Below are 19,913 nucleotides of genomic sequence, written 5' to 3'. Positions count from 1 at the left end.
TCTAAATTGGCTTCTTAGTAGTAAATATGCAAATATCTTGCTCTGTCAGTCAGCAGGGGAATTTGATGCATTCTGTTCTTTAGGTTCTGATCATAGCATTCATTTCACACAATCTAGAAGCCGTTACCATGCCAGTCTGGGAAGTGTGAACATTAAACCACTGGAAATGACTTGGAGATGCTTTATTGCCATGCTAAGGCATTTTGATTCTGTTTCACTACCTTAAACCTGTGTTATAGGGAGAATTAAATAATTGAGGGAAGTGAAGGGGGGGAAGAGGGAGGTATGTGGATTATTTTTCTAGTTTTGGTGAAGAAAAAAGCTTGGTGCTTGAGAAAACACTCAAAAGGACATTTTCTCACATTAAAAAAATAGCTTTAAGCAATAAACACTTTCATATACACGTCATATATCACTACTCTGTTCTGGGATACTAGTGAGAATGCCATTTGAATTTGATTTCAGTGCTTTCTAAAAACCTCTATCTTAGCATGCTCACTAGCAGAGATATAGTTACATAGGAGACAAGAAGTATTGCTCCTAGGGTGTACCTCTGCAGGGATCATAGGAGCAAATCTGTACCATTGACTTTTTTCAAGAGTTTTAATTTCTTTCTTTGTAACCTGATTCTCTTTATGTTTCACCTTTAACATTGAAACAGGAAGTGGTTATGTGATGCTTTCACTTGTGGCCTCATTATTCCCTGTTTTGCATTCATGCATAGATACTCCATTATTTTTTGTTCTTGTTGAGACTGGATCTCCCTATCTGCTTTAGATGGAAATGAAGTAGCTACTTAAGAGCAAGACTCATTAATGATTACAGAAGTTCACTCTTCCTTAAGCCTCCTGATTCCCTCACCCTATTAATATGGTGACTATATGCCAATGCTTAATTGGTTTAGTTCACAAGAGCTTAGCACTTCAAGCTCAAGGCCATTCACCAGTCTTTTAGTAGGAAGAATTACAGGGATGCACTACTATGTTGAGCTCCATAATTATTTTATATGTAATGCAGTTTATTTTACAAAGGAATATTTATTCAAAAGATATAAGGACAAATATACAAACCTAGTCCTTCCAACCCCAACAAGAGGGAGGTATAATACTCTTCCCCTTCACTACTTCTGGTCCTGTTGGGGGAAAGAGGATTAGGTTAATAGTTTATCTTGTTTTCCACAGAGCATGATACCAGTTTCAAGTCTAAATCCTACCATAGAATCAAATCCTAGGCACGGCTACTTAGAGTTTCCATTCCAGGCTGGCTAGTTTTATCATGGCTTAAATTTCCAGTAGAAATATTTGTCTTCTTCTTTTTGTATTTAGATGGACCATTAATTATTCACAATGGGCTCAAGAAGTTGTTTTTTTATCCTTCATGTTCAAAGAGGACCAATGACATCACAGGGTGACATCTTGACTTATACATGAGTTAAATGGGACAGAGTCATCAGCCATACTCTGTCTTCCAGTCATTGAAGTCCAGTGGCAAGACAAACCTCAGGATAACTGGCCATATCCCAGGATGCAGTGGAAGACCTTGGTGTCTTCAGTGTCTGACTCAGCCCTGCACATTCCACAGTGCCAGGTTTTGCTGCCTTGATGGTCACTGGAACAAATTGTTCTTATTGCCCATTCTTCCAGGGAAGTTTTCACCTGCTTGGGGTAAACATTCCCTGTAACTCAAAGGTTTGATGCCTGATGGTAAAAAGGAATTATTCAAAAGAGCATAGTTTAAAGATGGTGGATAAGACAGCTGCCAAAAATGGGGAACAGTTTGGTCTCACTTGTTTTAAAGGTGTAGGGAGTCAATCAAAGGAAGCTATTTCCATTCCTGTGGAATGAGACATAGAGTTCTACATGATAAGCAAACTAGACATGCTTAAAAGAAGCCTGGATTATACTATATCACATTATATTTGAAATTCATCATCCTCTGGTAAATTAACAGGGCTACCATTATTTTAAAAACAGTCCTCATCCCAATGTCAAAACAATTCTCTAAAATATCCAAAAGAGAAGAAGCGATATCCTCTCACTTCCTTCCCCGGTTTCATACAGTCAAGTAACAAATATTTTCACAAATATTTATTTAATATTAGATGAGACTTATGATTAGTTCCAAGTACAAAGTTCTACACATTCTCAGAAAAAGGAACATTTCACAGTTTCCCAAACAGGCCAAGAAAATAAGCATTTTATAAAGTTCACTAAATATCTTTATTTATTTAGCCTTATTAGTCTTACAGGGACTTTTTCTCAATTCACATGTATACACAAGAACAGAGAAAGAAAACTGCCTTCTCTCTCAATTAGACACTTGTTCCACTCTGAACTTTCCCAGCTATATGGATATCTCCCTACAGGGATTTGGGACCTGGGGTCAATTTGGCATTCTCCTTTTCTCAAATGAGAAAACTTCTGGTTTGAAACTCTTCCAATTATTCCCTCAGTGGATAAGACCATCCAATTAGAGACTATATAAAAAAACATCCCTTTTTATACAGGGCACACTAAAATTCTCTACAAGTCTTTTTTTTGTTTCTGTTTTTGTTTTTGTTTTTGTAGAGGTAATCTTCATATAGGTTCAAGCAATTTCCTTGACTGTTGTATCCCAAAGGGCACAAGAAATTCTCCATAGACTCTTGCTACTGCCAGGGCAAAACAAATGGAATTGCAAATTCTGCCATCAGGACAAGAAGAAAAGTAGACTCAGTTAGAGAAGTAGCATAAAATATGAGCTATTTAAGGATTTAAAGCTCAGACATTCTCTCCCTGAGAAATTGTAGGGCATTTTGCTTTCACAAAAGACAAGCTGTTTAAATGGTCTGTTTAAATGCAAAAAGAACAAGATGAACATTTTTATAAGACAGTAGCACTAGTGACTCTAGATTTTGCATATCAAACTTAATACCAGTATTTATAAAGGACTTAATAATATTATATATCAACACACTGATCCTTATACAGAATTCAGTAATACAAAAATATCAATATTTAAATAGTTGAACATCAATAAATGAAAAGTTTACAAAATTAAATCAAGACAACTCTTTTGGAAAGGAACACTCACTAGATAAAAAATCAACTGTACATTTACTGTTCTTAAAATTGCCAGCTTTTTCTAGAATCTCTTAGTCTAGAGTAAAATCAAAAGTACTGGGCAGAGAACATCTCTGAAGAATGTCTCTGCAAAAGCAAAGGACTCAAGGTCCATCATATAATATATTGGCTTTTTACAAAGTAACATTTACTTTAAAAGACATAATCAGAAATACAAAAACTTACTCCCTCAACAGTGGAAGGTGTAGGGGGCAGCTGGGTAGCTCAGTGGATTGAGAGTCAGGCCTAGAGGTGGGAGGTCCTAGGTTCAAATCTGGCCTCAGACACTTCCCAGCTGTGTGACCCTGGGCAAGTCACTTTGCCCCCATTGCCTAGCCCTTACCACTCTTCTGCCTTGGAACCAATACATAGTATGATTATTGGTTCCAAGACAGAAGGTAAGGGTTTTAATAAAAAAATAAATTTAAAAAAACAGTGGAAGGTATATCTCCCTCCCCCTTATACTTAAGTCCCTGGGAAAGAATGAGAATTAGGTATATAACTTATTTCACTTCCCAAAGAGGACAGTCCAATTTCAAAATCTAAAACCCACCTTGAAATAGAGGGCTGTACTACCCTGCCTATGGTCCTGGCTCAAGTTTCTCCATGGACCTAGTAGTTGTGGATAGCCTTTGATACTTGAACAAAACAGAACAGAAAACAAATACCCAAAGGCTCACTTAGAGTTAGGATGAAAGAGAAGGTGAGGAGGGAAGAAGAGTCCTTTCCCTCTCACTGATTCAATTCATGGTATCTGTGCTGGGATGCTGGGTACAACAGATAGGAGTCACCAAAAAGATGATAGAAAATGGTGCAGCCAAAAAAGGCAATGACTTAGTCTTACCAATTGTATAGAAAGAAACAGGTAATAATAAAAAATTACTTCCACCTATATGGTATGGGGGTTATTAGGCTCCATAGTAGGCAAATTGTGCATGCTCAAAAGATGTCTGGGGCATATGTCTGAAGTTTTGATAAGATACACTTAGTGCTTAGCAACTCACTTTAAGCCTTCATCTTTGTCCTCCAAGTTTGGTTCACTTTGAAGCTGACTCTTTCAGAATTTTATTGATGTTACAATTACCACCAGTCCTTCTCTGATCTTTATTGAAAGCCTCCTATTTGGATCAGAGATACATTTCTAGGTATATCCAACACTTCAACTCAATGCACTTTTTGATACCATTGGACTGATCCATTTAGCATTTACTAATCTTATTCCACTTTTCTGTATATTTTCTCACACTGTTCTCAGAATCTAGAATATATTACCAGCCTTCATCCCTGAACTTCTTCCTCTTGCTCCAATCAAGTTTTACTTTTGAAATCCAAATCACCCTTCAAGATCTGATCCCAATGTAACTCCTACTATGTAGTTTTCACTTATATCTATAGCTAAAATCTAACTCTTCCTTTGAAAATATCACCCAGCACTTTGTACCTCTACCACACACCTATAGTCTCAATTCGATTCAATATTTTAAAAAAGTACTTATGAACAAGGGTAGTGCACTTTAATCCAATGCAATGGATTCATTAAATATCTGCTGCATTCAAGGGACCAGGTACTACTAGGTAGTAAGGAAGACATAAGGGTAGAATGGATTGAATACAAAAAAGATCCCTAGACAAAGTACTTTGAGAATTTTGAGATAAAATTATTTCCATTTGTAGAGATCAGGATTCAAGATGATCCATAAAGCAGAGGAGAAATGTAGGATGAGGTGATATTGGTGTCAAAGGGATTGTTTTTCTTTTTTGGATAGAAGAAACCTGTGCATGTTTATAGGGAGAGGGAAAATAGCCAGTAGTGGTAGAGACTGAAAATGTATGAGTCAGATGTTCATGGAACATGGCTACATTGGAAGTAGAAAGAAAATACAATATCATCAATGCAACAAAAATTTATTAAACACGGAATATGTGAAAAGCATGGTCATAGGATCATGGGATCATACAATTTGAACTAGAATAGATGTCAGAGATAATATCATCTAACTGCCTCATGTTGAAGATGTGGCAACTGAGGTTCAGAAAATGATTTTGCCCAAATGACACATAGGAAACAGAAGTAAAATTTGAACCTAGATTTCCTGACTTAGAACTAGAACTCTATTAAATCATACTTCCTCTTTGAGGAGAATAAAAGTCTAGTCAGATGGTATAATGTCAATGCAGACCCATATATAGGAGTGAAAGGGCCAGGTGGAATAAGGCAAGGAGGAAAACGTCCTTTGAAAAAAGGAGGAACAGGACCCAGGGGATTAAAGGAATAAATAAAGGAGAGCTGAGGAGACTCACATCAGATAGCAGATGTCTCAAGAAAGAGGAATGAAATCATATGTTGAATATGAGGGAATAGACTGTAGATAGGGGGGGCTATGGTTCACAGTACTCTATCATAGTTTGTTTTAAAGTTATTTATTTATATAAGAGGCAATATGCATAGAATTTCACAATTGAAATGGATTTCAGCAGTTATTCACTCTAATTTACCTGTATGGGAATCCCCACTACAACACTTAAGACCTCCAATGAAGGTGAACCTGCTACCTCCTGAAGCAGCTTATTCCAATTTTAGACAGTTTTTATTGTGAGGGAATTTAGGCTAACCGGCTTCTTTAGACTTTTGTCTCCACAATTTCCATTCATTGATTCTAGTTTTGCTTTCCAGGGAATAATAGCTGTCCAGTCATTTTTTAGTCATGTCTGACTCTGTGTGAACCTTGAACCATATTGTCCATGAGATTTTCTCAATACTGGAGTAGTTTGCCATTTCCTTTTCCAGTGGATTTAGGTAAGCAAAATTTAAATGACTTGCCCAATGTCACACAGCTGGCAAAGGTCTGAGGCCAGATTTTAACTCAGATCTTCCTGACTTCAGGTTGAGTACTTTATTCACTGAGCCATCTAGCTTCCTATAATAACACTACTACTCTTCATATATCATCATATTTGAGGCATTCCAAAATTCTGTGAGCTAGGCAATACCTATATTGTAAGGAAACAGAGTCAGAGATATTCAGTGGCTTGTTCATCATCACCCAATAAGAAATCTGATCTTCTTTAAGTCACTTCATATCTCATCTAGGGAAGGAGAAAGAGTGCCACAATTCTGGGATTTACAAAGGAATAGTTGGTGGTATTGTAGCTTGTGTGAATTTCTTTTTTTCCCCAGGAACCCTATTTAGTTATTGACTCCTTTAATTGAAATGACAAATATATATATATATATATGTATATATATATTTAATTGACAATGCAGGAAATGGGAGAAAAATAAAATATGGTGGCTTGTGTGTGATTTTATTTGGAGAAATTAGAAATTGCATGGTTTACTAGGCACAGGTCATTCAGGCTATCTACTAAAAGGTACTCCTTCAAAGCTAGTTCAGTCATAGCCTCAGGCAAGAGACCTTTCCTGATCTTCCTGGTTACTAGTTCCTACTTCCTGGCCTCACCTAAAATCATTGTGTTTATATAATTTGTATTTGTTTGTAAGTACATTCATTAATAGAATGTCAGTCTCTTAATGACATGTATTTTTTTTTCATTTTTGTTTTTTGATATTTCAGATAACTAGGATGGAGCCTGGAATCTTAATAGGGATTCAGTAAACTTGTTAACTGATTATTTTCCAATTATGGAACTCTCAGTGAAGAAGTAAACTGAGAAGTCCTCTCTGGTCCCAGATTTCCTCAGTACTCACTCTGGTCTTCTCTTCTTCTAAGATGATTCAATGGTCCAAGAGTTACATTTCATTGTCACAATGAAAGTCATGTGCAAAACCTTGAGTTTAATATATTTAAATCCACCTCTTGTAGGGATGTGATCCACATGCCAGTAGATGGCAGTGCGTCTACATGGTTTCCTTTCCTCCATCAAAGGAGAAAGTGAGTGAGGGAGGTAAGATGGAATAGCAATGCAATAAATACCTTTGAAACTCAGTCTCTTTCTAATTTCATTGTTTTAGACAAATGGATCTTGGAGGGCTAACTCTCAAGAAACACAGAAAATTAGAAATTGGACCAAACTAATGGGGAATAGGGCACCTAACACAATCCATGTGCCCATCACTTTTAGCCAGGAGTTTACTTCTGACGGAACAATGCCATGTTTCTTCCTGTGGATTATCTCATCCAGAACCACATGTTAAGGGTGGGTGGTTTTCTAAGGAAATGTCAGCGGTATCACAAGAGATTGCTGCCAGGCAGCCTTATTCAGGTGCAAAAGGCTTCATTCTTTCAAAGTCTTTGGTATCCCACTTGCTCCCAACCCAGTGTCCCAGAGAGTGCTTAGGGAAAGCCTCCAACTATTTTTAGCCCCTAAAGGTTTTAAATTTGCTCAGCTCCTTGGGATGCTGATGATGCCTGGACAATTTTGAACACGGGCACAGTAGCATAATACTGAAAATCATCCCAACAGGAGCTCATTATACATTTCCACAGAGATTCCCAATATGTGAAACACGCTGATGCATTCAAATTGCATCTTCAGTACAGTCGTTGCACAGGGAGCAGTGGAGGCCAGAAAATTCATTTCCTATTGAAAGTATCTTTATTTGTGACCTAAATCATGAAGTCTAGGTATGAATTGTCTATTCAGCACTGATCTTCCCTCTCTAACCCCCTGGAAATAAGTTCTAAGCCTTGGGGAATCATTCTGAATTTCAAATGCCAGATACTGGTTTTGACTTGATTTTTCTGTATCCTATAATTTAGACCATTTTGCCTTTTGCCAGTCACCTAAAAGCACAGTGACCTTATATGTGCTCTAATCTATAACCATTGTTAACCAGAGAATATAGATCATGGTAGAAATAATTGAAAGGGTGAATATGAAGGCATAGATTTCTTTTGTCATCTGTACCTCCGAAAATAGCATATAGTATAATTGTTTTGCTAACTGAATAGTATAATCAGCTCTGCATTTTTCTTTTGATATTTTTAGAAGGGTAATGGATCAACCCAAATATGGAATGGTTAGGTGGAATGATAACTGATGCAGAAAAAAAAAATCAGAGAAAGTTCCAGGTTTCAAAGCAGGCCATAAATGCTTATTGTTTAGTTCTTTGAAGACTTCTAAAAATGATTTTAATGTCCCAAATGGAAGTAAATCCCAGAAACATAAATTTAGAGATGGAAAAGATCCTAGAGGTTATCTAGTACAACTCCTGTCATTTTATAGATGAGAAAACTGAAGCCCACAGACTTGCCTAAAATCACAAATATAAAAGACATGAGATTAGAACCCAGGGCTCAGAGGCTAAATCCAATGCTCTTTCCTCGACACTCCACTCTATAATGCCATTCAGTATAAAGAATAGATTGTGAAGTGACTAAACTTTGTTAAGGGTCATTATGGAGGTAGATATTTGTGATATATAGCAGTATTAGTATTTTCTGGGTAGAATACAAGTTCCTTGATGATAAGGGTCTTACATTTCTCTCTTTCTTTTCCTGATGCTTAGTACAGACTCTGTGCCATATAAAGTTCTTAGTAATATGTTTATTGAATTATTGAATCATAGATCTTGAGCCAGAAGAGAATCTAGAGCTCAACTAATTCAATGCCCTCATTTTACCAATAAGATATATCTCTCTCTATATATATTCATCATCTGTTAAAAACTTTGTGCCAATCTCTGTGCTTAGTTCTAGAGACACAAATTAAAACAAAGTCCTTCTCACCCACAAGAACCTTATATCCTATGGGTAAAGAATGTAAAGGGGAATTTGGAAGTAAGGGCAGTTGGCAAGAACTGGAATATTAAGTGAAGAGAGTCAAGTTTTTTGTTATTGTTGCTTCCTCATTCTCTCTTCCAGTTTCACCAAAGTCCAGTGGAAAGAAAAAAAGTCAAGATGACCCACAATGGCTCAGTCTACCTTGGCATCTTTGATGTCTGACTGAGCTCTAGGAAGTCCACCGTGCTTACTTCTGTTGCTATCATGGTTTTTGGAACAAATTATTCTCATCTGCCCATTCCACTAGAAGAAAACTTCACATATTTGTGGTAAGATCCTTCTCCACCACCACCACCACCAGACTCACTGATGGGTTTGAGACCTTTCTGTTACCCTTACATCTGCTGAGACTTTTTGTGTGGTGGGTGGGTCGGGGATGGGTTTTCTGATCATGCTACATGATCTTGCAGCCTCAGATTAAAGTTGGGTGAGAGGTGGACAACAAAGGATGAGCAGCCCTGAAAAGGGCTCAGTAAGCCTTCACATCAGAGGTGCTAGTCGTCCCTCAACATCCTATTTACCAAAAAAAGTCACGCAAATGAAGCCCTCATAGCCCACTTCTGAAAATCAGTCAATAAACCTTAAACAGATACTTATTCTGTTCTAGGCACTGTGCTAACTTTGAGACTGACTGACTGGTCCAGGAGGGCCAATTGATCATCAATTGGGAGAAAAGGCAAGTAAGTTTTGGAGTCTGAAGATTTTGATTCAATTAATAACTCACAATGATGTGAAATTAAGTAACTCAACTTCCCTGGACTTATTCTTCCTCATCTACAGAATGGAGGAGCCATAAAAAAGGGGCTTCTGACTTCTTTTCCTGCTCAAAATCTATGATCCCAAGTGTTAGGGTCCGGATTTGAGCTTACATGTTCTCTGCCTCCAGAAGCATTGCCTTTTTTGCTGTGCTATGACTCCCACCATTCATCAGGAATTGGGTTTTTCATGTTTCATTAAAAGGAGTGGACCTGAAACTAACAGAACCAGCAAATAGTAATAGCCAAAGGTTGAGGCTTAAGTTGCTAAGAGGAAGAAAACATGATGTAATTATCAAATACTATCTATGGGGGCATCTGGATTAGCACTCAGGTTTGAAGAGACTGCTCCCCCCATCACATCACAAAAGGAGACTCTGATCAGACCATGTTCACCTGTAGCACGTTAATGGCGGAAGGAACCTTAGAGAAAATTCATACAATGCTATTATTTTCAAAATGAAGAAACCATGAACTAGATTGGTTGTGACTTATTTAAGGTTATACAACTAGTTTGTGACTAAGGCAGAATAAGAACTCAGTGGAAAAAATTCCAATAAAGAGGAAAAATAGAATTTGTCTGAAGAGACTATTGTTGATGCCCAGAGACTTTGAAAAAAATAAATCTAGGTTAAAAAAAATGGAAACAAGACCAGATAACAGAAAATGAATATGAGGCTATTGCAGAATTTTATCAAATAGCATCAGGAATAAGGAAGCTTAAAATGAGATGAGTTTAGTGAGGAAATCCAAGGACAACAAAAATATTTTTGCTTCTTTGTTTTTTAGTGAAATTGGTAGGAAAAAAAGAGGATCAAAGAAGGCTGTGACTCTGCTTGGGGTAGGTAAGACAATGATAACTGACAAGAGAAATAAAGTAAAATTGCCCTGTTCTCTTGTTTCTGTCTTTCTTGCCAAGGAAAATAACTTTTACAATGGAAAGAACAAAGCAAAAATATCTAATATGGAGTTGATACCAAGACAAAAGGGGTAATAAGAAATCACCTTGCTCCTCTTAGTGAAATCAAGTCCCCAGGTGAATTATATACTCAGGAACTTGAAGAACCAGCAGCTATTTCTGCTGAGCCAAGGCCAATATTTGAAAGATCACAGAAAATCAATCACAAGAATAACAATATTCAAAAAGGAGGAACAAAAACAGAGTTTGCACTATATATGTCAGTGTGCTTGAATGTAATAGAAGAAAACTTTAAAGAAATTGTTGGCAAACATCTAAAAGGAGAAACAATAATTACAAAGAACCATCATGGCTTCATCAAGGGAACAAGGTGGCACAGCAAATAGAGGGCTGGACTTGGAATCAGAAAGATTTAAGTTTAAATCTGGCATTAGACAGTTATTAACTTTCACTTTGGACAAGTCACTTATCTTCTGTATGCCTCAGTTTCTTCATCAGCAAAAAGAATAAAAATAGCACTTACCTCCCAGGATTGCTGTGAAGATCAAATGAAATTATATTTATAAAGTGTTTTGGAAGTCTTAGAGTTCTATATAAATGTTGTTGATATGATTAACATTAAGTCATGCCAGACTAATCTCATTTCCCTTATTTTTTTTTACAGAATTATTAAATTAGTAGATGAGGTAGTTAGGTGGCATAGGGGATAGAAAGCCAAGCCTAGAGTCAGGAAATCTCACCTTCCTGAGTTCAAAGCTAACCTCAAGCACTTGCTAGCTGTGTGATTCCTGGGCAAGTCACTTAACCCTATTTACCTCAGTTTCCTTATCTGTAAAATGATCTGGAGAAAGAAATCACAAAACACTCCATTTTTTTTTTGTAAAGAAAACTTTAAGTGAGGACACAAATAGATAGACATGACCTAAATGACTGAACAACAAGAACAACAAATAGTAGATGAAAGAAATGCCATAGATGTAGTTATCTTTAAGTATTAGAAAGGCTGTCATAAGGAGGAGGGATTAGTTGTAGTATTGGCCCTTAGAGTATAGATTTGGGAGCAATGGATAGAAAGTACAAGAAGAAAATTTAGGCCTGATGCCAGGAAATACTTCATAGCAATTGGAGCCATTAAAAAGGAATGCTTTTTTCTTTTTATAAATGGTAGGTTCCTCTTCCTTAGACACCTACCTTTAAGCAATGGCTAGGTTATTGCCTTCTTTTTGGGAGGGGGTGGGAATTCCTTGGTTGTATGGGTCAGACTAAATGACTCCAGCTACCCTTCCCAAATCTCAAATCTCTGTGATTCTGGCTCTTGACTTTCAAATAATAAATGCTCTTTCTCTCTATATATAATTCTAGCTCAAGTTGGAAAAACAAGATGGAGATTTCAAGGAGGCTCCTCTCCATCTGTATGTGGGAAGGACCAAGGCTTGAATTCCCAGAATATCTTCAAACAATGGTCCCTGATTTGGATCCTCTGGTATGGATACTTCATCTTTCAATGTAAATAACTCTCTTAGCGACTTCACAGATATTTTTGAGAGTTGTAGTGATAGAGGGAAAAAACGCATTATTCTGAGAACAATCTGCTAGTGAAACTCTGAGTTTGACTTGCCTGGTTCTTGAATAACAAGTATATACTTCGGGGCAGCTAGAAGGCTTAGTGGATTGAAAACCAGGACTAGAGAATGGGAAGTTCTGGGTTCAAATCTATCCTCAGACAGTTCCTTGCTGTAAAACCCTGGGCAAGTCACTTAACCCCTATTGCCTAGTCCTTACCATTCTTTTGCCTTGGAACAATACAGGTGCAAGATAGAAGGTAAGGCTTTAAAAAACAAGTATATAGTTCATCACTGAGCCTTATCAGTTTGGTGCGACCTCCTAGGGCTTGAGTTCTATTAGCATAGGCTATGAGAACTCCGGATCATGTCTCCAGATCAGGATTCTCTGTCCTACAATAAAGCAGAGTAGGTACTCTCTCCTTCAAACAAAGGGCAAAGTGATAGAATATTCTATGTTATAAAAGGGAGGAAAATCTTTCATTTTGAAAAGAAAAACAAGAGTTGTAGATTAAAACATAACCCTAGATTAAAGTTTGTATAATTTAATCCCAAACCAATTAGTGCGCACTGGATAAAATTTCTTTATGACTTTTTTCTTTCTACTTTTTTCTTTATTCTTGAATGCATTGTTTATCAATTTCTGGAACACTACTATATGTGGGGATTCTTTTCTATTATTTAGTACATAAGAAATTCTCTGTTTCCAAAGAGAAAAACTGAACTGATTTTCATGATCTCAATTCCAGTGCAAGAAGATTTATTCTACTTTAGAAACGAACATCACTGCATGCTACAGACATTGCTTCTTGTAAAACTGAATAGACAAAATGAAAAATAGATTAGAAGTTTGTTTCAAGCTTTAAGAATTTTTACTTAAATAAATTCAACAAAATAAAAATTAAATCAGGAAACAGTTTTATAACCATTATCATTTTTCTCCCTGCTAATTTTATCCTTCATTATGATGAAAGGAGAAGCTATAATTTGTAAGTGAAAATCAATCATCTGTTCATGATACATTAGCACATGCTTCATTCAATTAATTATTTTATTTCAAGAATCATGTGTTTTTGCAAAAGAACAGTAGAATATTTTAATATGGTAGTTGTAAAGAAAATCATTAATCAACAATTGCATATAGCCCAATGTGCAAAACACTTTGGGGACAAGAGTAAAAAAAATCTATCTTCAATAAACTTAAAAGCTAAATAGAGAGATAAGATAAATGAACATATAGTAAAATATTAAAATCCTGGGTTATTTGCTACCCTCTTTCAATACTACCTTTCACTCTTCTGACTCCTACTTAATCATTATTAATCATTATAAATGTATATTTACATTCTTACTCTTATCAAATTTTATACACTGACTTGGCCATGTTCTCATTTATTATTTTAAGCATTCTCTCCATAATATTTTTTCTTGTGTTTTCTTTTTTTTTTTTTATTCTTATCCTTTCTTTTTTATTCTGAATTTTTTATTTTTCATTCCACATTCCCCTTTGTGTGAGGATATATGTGTGTGCATGTAGTTTTTTGTTAATATTCTATAAGTATACATTCTGTAGGAAGAAGCATGTCAGTGGATGCACAAATGAATATGAAAGTGAGTGAAGGGTGTGAGGAAGCCTAGGACAGAGAAGGTGTCAAGTAGAAATCAGTCATTGTAAGAATTGACTTTATAGACATTGAGAAGGTGGAAGATACAGGTTGTTGATTTTGGTCACAAGAGGGTGACTAGTTACAATTCTGTTGGTGATTTCAGTGCCTCATTGAGAATATAAGCTTGATTATATAGGCTCAAAGAATGAATCTGAGAAGAGGAATCAGAGACAATCACTATTAGACTGGAAAATGTGAGAGAAGCAGAGAAAGGGCAATTATTTCCCAGATGCAAAAGGGAGAAAATAGTCCATTTTCCTAAAAATATTATTTGTTCTAAGAACAGCTGCATCAATTTGAAATACATTTTCTAGTACTTTATTTTAAGCTTGCTATTGAGATCAGATTTCTTTCACAGTTAAATCATACTCTTCAGTACATAAATAATTTCTTGATATTAAGAATTCTTTTATCCAGAATGACTTGGAAATGTAGTCTTCTGAGATTAGCAATATTCTGGTTAGCTGAAATATAACAAGTAGACTCTCTCTCTATTTTGGGTGGAGAAGGGGTATGTAGGAGGAAAGGGGATATCAAAGCCTACATTTTAATTGGCATAGGGATACCTTACAAAGAAACTTCCATTATTAATACAGAATGTCACTACCTTGCCACTTATAATCAAAGAAAGTTCCTTTGTAAAGTGTGACCTTAAGTAGTTTGACTTGGTTAACTCAGACAGTATATATGTGAGGAAAGGCTTAAAATTCAGGTCTTCTTGACTTTGTTTAGTTCTCTATCCTTTATTTTTTTAATTTAAATTAATTTATTTAGTCAATTTAGAACATTATTCCTTGGTTACAAGAATCGTATTATTTCCCTCCCTCCCCTCCTCCAACCCTTCTCATAGCTGATGCACAATTCCACTGGGTATTACATGTGTCCTTCATCAGAATGTGTATTTCCATGCTGTTGATGTTTGCGCTAGGATGTTCATTTATTCTACATCCCCAATCATATCCCCCTCAACCCATGTAATCAAGCAGTTGTTTTTTCTTCTGTGTTTCTACTCTCACAGTTTTTCCTCTGAATGTGGATAGTGTTCTTTCTTGTAGATCCATCCCAGTTGTTCAGGATCACTGCATTGCCACTAATGGAGAAGTCCATTACATTTGCTTGTGCAAATTTGTGTGTCAGTCTCTGTGTATAATGTTCTCCTGGTTCTGCTCCTTTCGCTTTGCATCAATTCCTGGAGGTTGTTCCAGTCTTCATGAAATTCCTCCACTTTATTATTCCTTTGAGACCACAATTTGTTCAGCCATTCCCCAATTGAAGGGCATCCCCTCATTTTCCAATTTTTTTGCCACCACAAAGAGCACAGCTATGAATATTATTTTTCCTTGTTATCTCTTTGGGGTACAAACCCAGCAGTGCTATGGCTGGATCAAAGGGCAGACAGTCTTTTAGTGCCCTTTGGGCTTAGTTCCAAATTGCCCTCCAGAATGGTTGGATCAATTCACAACTCCACCAGCAATGCATTAATGTCCCAAATATGCCACACCCCCTCCAGCATCGATTACTTTCCTTTGCTGTCATGTGAGCCAATCTGTTAGGTGTGAGGTTATACCTCAGGGTTGTTTTGATTTGCATCTCTCTGATTATAAGAGATTTAGAACACTTTTTCATGTGCTTATTAATAGTTTTGATTTCTTTAACTGAGAATCGCCTATTCATGTCCCTTGCCCTTTTATCAATTGGGGAATGGCCTGATTTTTTTGTACAATTGGTTTAGCTCTTTATAAATTTGAGTAATTAGACTTTTTTCAGAGGTTTTTGTTATGAAGATTGTTTCCCAATTGGTTGCTTCCCTTCTAATTTTGGTTACATTGGTTTTGTTTGTACAAATCAAAATCATTGATTTTACATTTTGTGATTTTTTTTCTAGCTCTTGCTTGGTTTTAAAGTCTTTCCCTTTGGTTTTAGTCTTTCCCTTCCCAAAGATCTGACAAGTATACTATTTGGTGTTCACCTACTTTGCTTATAGTTTCCTTCTTTATATTCAGGTAATTCACCCATTCTGAGTTTATCTCGGTGTAGGCTGTGACATGTTGATCCAAACCTAATCTCTCCCATACTGTCTTCCAATTTTCCCAGCAGTTTTTATCAAATAGTGGATTTTTGTCCCCAAAGCTGGAATCTTTGGGTTTATCATAGACTGTCTTGCTGAGGTCACTTACCCCAACTCTATTCCACTGATCCTCCTTTCAGTCTCTTAGCCAGTACCAAATTGTTTTGATAACTTCTGCTTTATAGTATAGTTTGAGAACTAGGACTGCAAGTCCTCCTTCCTTTGCATTTTTTTTTTCATGATGTCCCTAGATATCCTTGATCTTTTGTTCTTCCAAATGAACTTTGTTATGTTTTTTCCTAATTCAGTAAAAAAAGTGTTTTGGAAGTTCAATGGGTATGGCACTAAATAAGTAAATTAATTTGGGGAGGATTATCATTTTTATTATGTTAGCTTGTCCTACCCATGAGCAATCAATGTTTTTCCAATTGTTTACATCTAGTTTTTTTTTTTTAAATCTGTACCTTCCGTCTTGGAGTCAATACTGTGCATTGGCTCTAAGGCAGAAGAGGGCTAGGAAATGGGGGTTAAATGACTTGCCCAGGCTCACAGAGTTGGGAAGTGTCTGAGGCCAGATGTGAAACTATGACCTCCCGTCTCTAGGCCTGGCTCTCAATCCACTGAGCCACCCAGTTGCCCCCTAGATCTAGTTTTAATTGTGTGGAAAGTGTTTTGTAGTGTTCATATAGTTCCTGTGTTTGTCTCGGCAGATAGATTCCTAAGTATTTTATATTACCTAGGATGATTTTAAATGGAATTTTTCTAATTCTTGCTGCTGAGATGTGTTGGAGATATATAGAAATGTTGATGACTTATGTGGTTTTATTTTGTATCCTGCAACTTTGCTAAAGTTTTTGATTATTTCAACTAGCTTTTTGTTTGATTCTCTATGACTCTTTAAGTAGACCATGATATTATCTGCAAAGTGTGATAGCTTTGGTCTCCTCATTGCCGATTTTAATACCTTCAATTTTTTTTCTTCTCTAATTACTACAGCTAGTGTTTCTAGTACAATGCTTAATAATAGAGGTGATAATGGGCATTGTTGTTTCACTCCTGATCTTATTGGGAAGGCTTCTATTTTATCCCAAATGCAGATGATGTTTGCTGATGGTTTTAGGTATATACTGTTTATTGTTTTTTAAGAAAGTCCCTTTTATTCCTATGCTTTCTAGTGTTTTCAATAGGAATGGAGGTTGTATTTTGTCAAAGGTTTTTTCTGCATCTTGAGATGAGATAATCATGTGATTTTTGTCAGTTTGCTTGTTAATGTGGTCAATTATGCTGATGGTTTTCCTAATATTGAAGCATCCTTGAATTCCTGGTATGAATCTTACCTGGTCATAGTGAATAACCCCCTTGATCACTTGCTGGATTCTTTATGCTAGTATCCTATTCAAGATTTTTGCATCTATATTCATTAATGAGATTGGTCTATAGTTTTCTTCCTCTGTTTTCAACCTGCCTGGCTTTGGAATCAGTATCTATTTGTGTTGTAAAAGGAATTTGGTAGAACTCCATCTTTGCTTATTCTATCAAATAGTTTGTATAATATTGGGATTAGTTGTTCTTTGAATGTTTGATAGAATTCATTTGTGAATCCATCTGCCCCTGGGGATTTTTTCCTAGGGAGTTCTTTGATGGCTTGTTCAATTTCTTTTCTGATATGGGGTTGTTTAGGTAATCTATTTCTTCTTATGTTAATCTAGGAAATTTATATTTTTGTAAATATTCATCCTTATCACCTAGATTGCCATATTTATTGCCATATAATTGGGCATAATAGTTTATAATGTTTGCCTTAATTTCCTCATCATTAGAGGTGAGGTCTCCCTTTTCATCTTGGATAGTGTCAATTTGGTTTCATTCTTTCCTTTTGTTAATTAGATTGGCCAGTACTTTGTCTATTTTATTTGCTAGTTTCAAAGTACCAGCTTCTAGTCTTATTTATTAAATCAATAGTTCTTTGACTTTCAATTTTATTAATTTCTCCTTTGATTTTTAGGATCTCTAATTTGGTCTTCTGAGGATTTTTAATTTGTTCACTTTCTAGTTTTTTAATTTGAATGCCCATTTCATTGACCTCTACCCTCTCTAGTTTGTTAATATATGAACTCAAGAATATAAATTTCCCCACAGGTACTGCTTTGGCTACATCCCATAGGTTTTGAAAAGATTTTTCATCATTGTCATTTTCTTCAATGAAATTATTAATTGTTTCTATGATTTGTTCTTTATCTGATTTTGGAGATTTGTATTATTTAATTTCCAATTAATTTTTGATTTGCCTCTCCATGTACCCTTACTAATTATTATTTTCATTGCATTGTGATCTGAGAAAAAGTTAGCATTTATTATTTCTGCTCTTTTGTATTTGTCTGCAATGTTTTTATGCCCTAATACATGGTCAATCTTTGTAAATGCACTATGTGCTGCTGAAAAGAAGATGTATTCCATTTTGTCCCTATTTATTTTTCTCCACATATCTAATAACTCTAATTTTTCTAAGTTTTCATTCACTTCTCTTACCTCTTTCTTATTTATTTTTTTTGGTTTGATTAATTTAGTTCTGATAGAAGAATGTTCAGGTCTCCTACTAGTATAGTTTTTCTATTTCATCCTTGAGCTCCACTACTTTCTCCTTTAGAAATTTGAATGCTATGCCATTTGGTGCACACCTGTTTAGTACTGATATTTCCTCATTGTATATATTGCCTTTAATAAGGATGTAATTACCTTCCCTATCTCTTTTAACTAGAACTATTTTTACTTTGGCTTTGTCAGATATCATGATTGCGACTCCCACCTTCTTTTTATCAATTGATGCCTAATAGATTTGGCTTCATCCTCTTACATTTACCCTATGTATGCCTACCTTCCTCATGTGTGTTTCTGGCATACAGCATATGGTAGGGTTTTGGATTCTAATCCACTGTGCTATTCACTTGTGTTTTATGGGTGAGTTCATTCCATTCACATTCAGTTATGATTAATAGCTGTGCATTTCCCAGCATTTTGATTTCTACTCGTAGTTCTGTCTTTTCTTCTTTCACTATTTCCTTCTACACCAATGTTTTGTTTTTAATCAGTCCCCCAGTTCCCACCCTTATTTTGCTTCCCTTTCTACCTCCCTCCCTTCTTATTCCCCTCTTATTTTCTTCACAGTCTTTTTAAAGTACCCCCCACCCTCTCTCTCCCTTGTACTGATTCCCTCTCCACCAGTCTGTTTTTTACCCTTCTACTTCCCTATAGGGTGCAAATCAATTCTCTGACCCAATGGATTGGATTGTTTTTCCCTCTTTGGGTCAATTTCAATGCACATAAATGTTGAGTATTTCCTATATCCCACCTCTTTACCTTTCTAGTGTATTGATGTTCTCCCCCCCATGAGCTTCTTTGTGACATATAAATTCACCCCCTTTTGTTTCTTTTCCCATTTCTTTTAGTATTAACCTCTTTTTTTAGTTCTGGTTGTATATATATATTTATATATATACACATATATATGTATTTATGCATACATATAGCTATATACATATTTATGTCTTGTCATTTCATGCTATACAATTTATCACTGTTCCCTCTAAATGTAATTCTTCTACCTGCCCAGGTGATAGTAAAAATTTTTAAGAATTACCAATTACCCCTTTTCTTATAGGGATATATATCATTTTAACTTCTTGGGTCTCTTAAAAAAAAGGTGGTTTATTTTTTTTGGTTTTGTTTTTCTTTTTTCCCTCTTTCTTAATTACCTTTTGATGATTTTCTTGGGTTCTGTGCTCAAGCATCAAATCTTCTGTTCAGGTCTGGTCTTTTCTTTACAAATTTTTGGAATTCTTCTATTTTGTTAAATGACCATACTTTCTCCTGTAAGAATATAGACAGTTTTGCTGGGTAATTGATTCTTGGTTGTAGATCTAGTTCCCTTGCTTTCCGGAATATCATATTCCATGCCTTTCAGTCCTTCGATGTAGATGCAGCCAGATCCTGTGTTATCCTCACTGTAGTTCCATGGTATCTGAATGACTTCTTCATAGCAGCTTGTACTATTTTTTCCTTGGTTTGATAGTTCTTGAGTTTGGCTATAACATTCCTGG

This window comes from Monodelphis domestica, chromosome 4, assembly GCF_027887165.1.
Source record: "Monodelphis domestica isolate mMonDom1 chromosome 4, mMonDom1.pri, whole genome shotgun sequence".
Lineage (NCBI taxonomy): Eukaryota > Metazoa > Chordata > Mammalia > Didelphimorphia > Didelphidae > Monodelphis > Monodelphis domestica.
Note: the sequence above shows the minus strand (reverse complement) of the source record.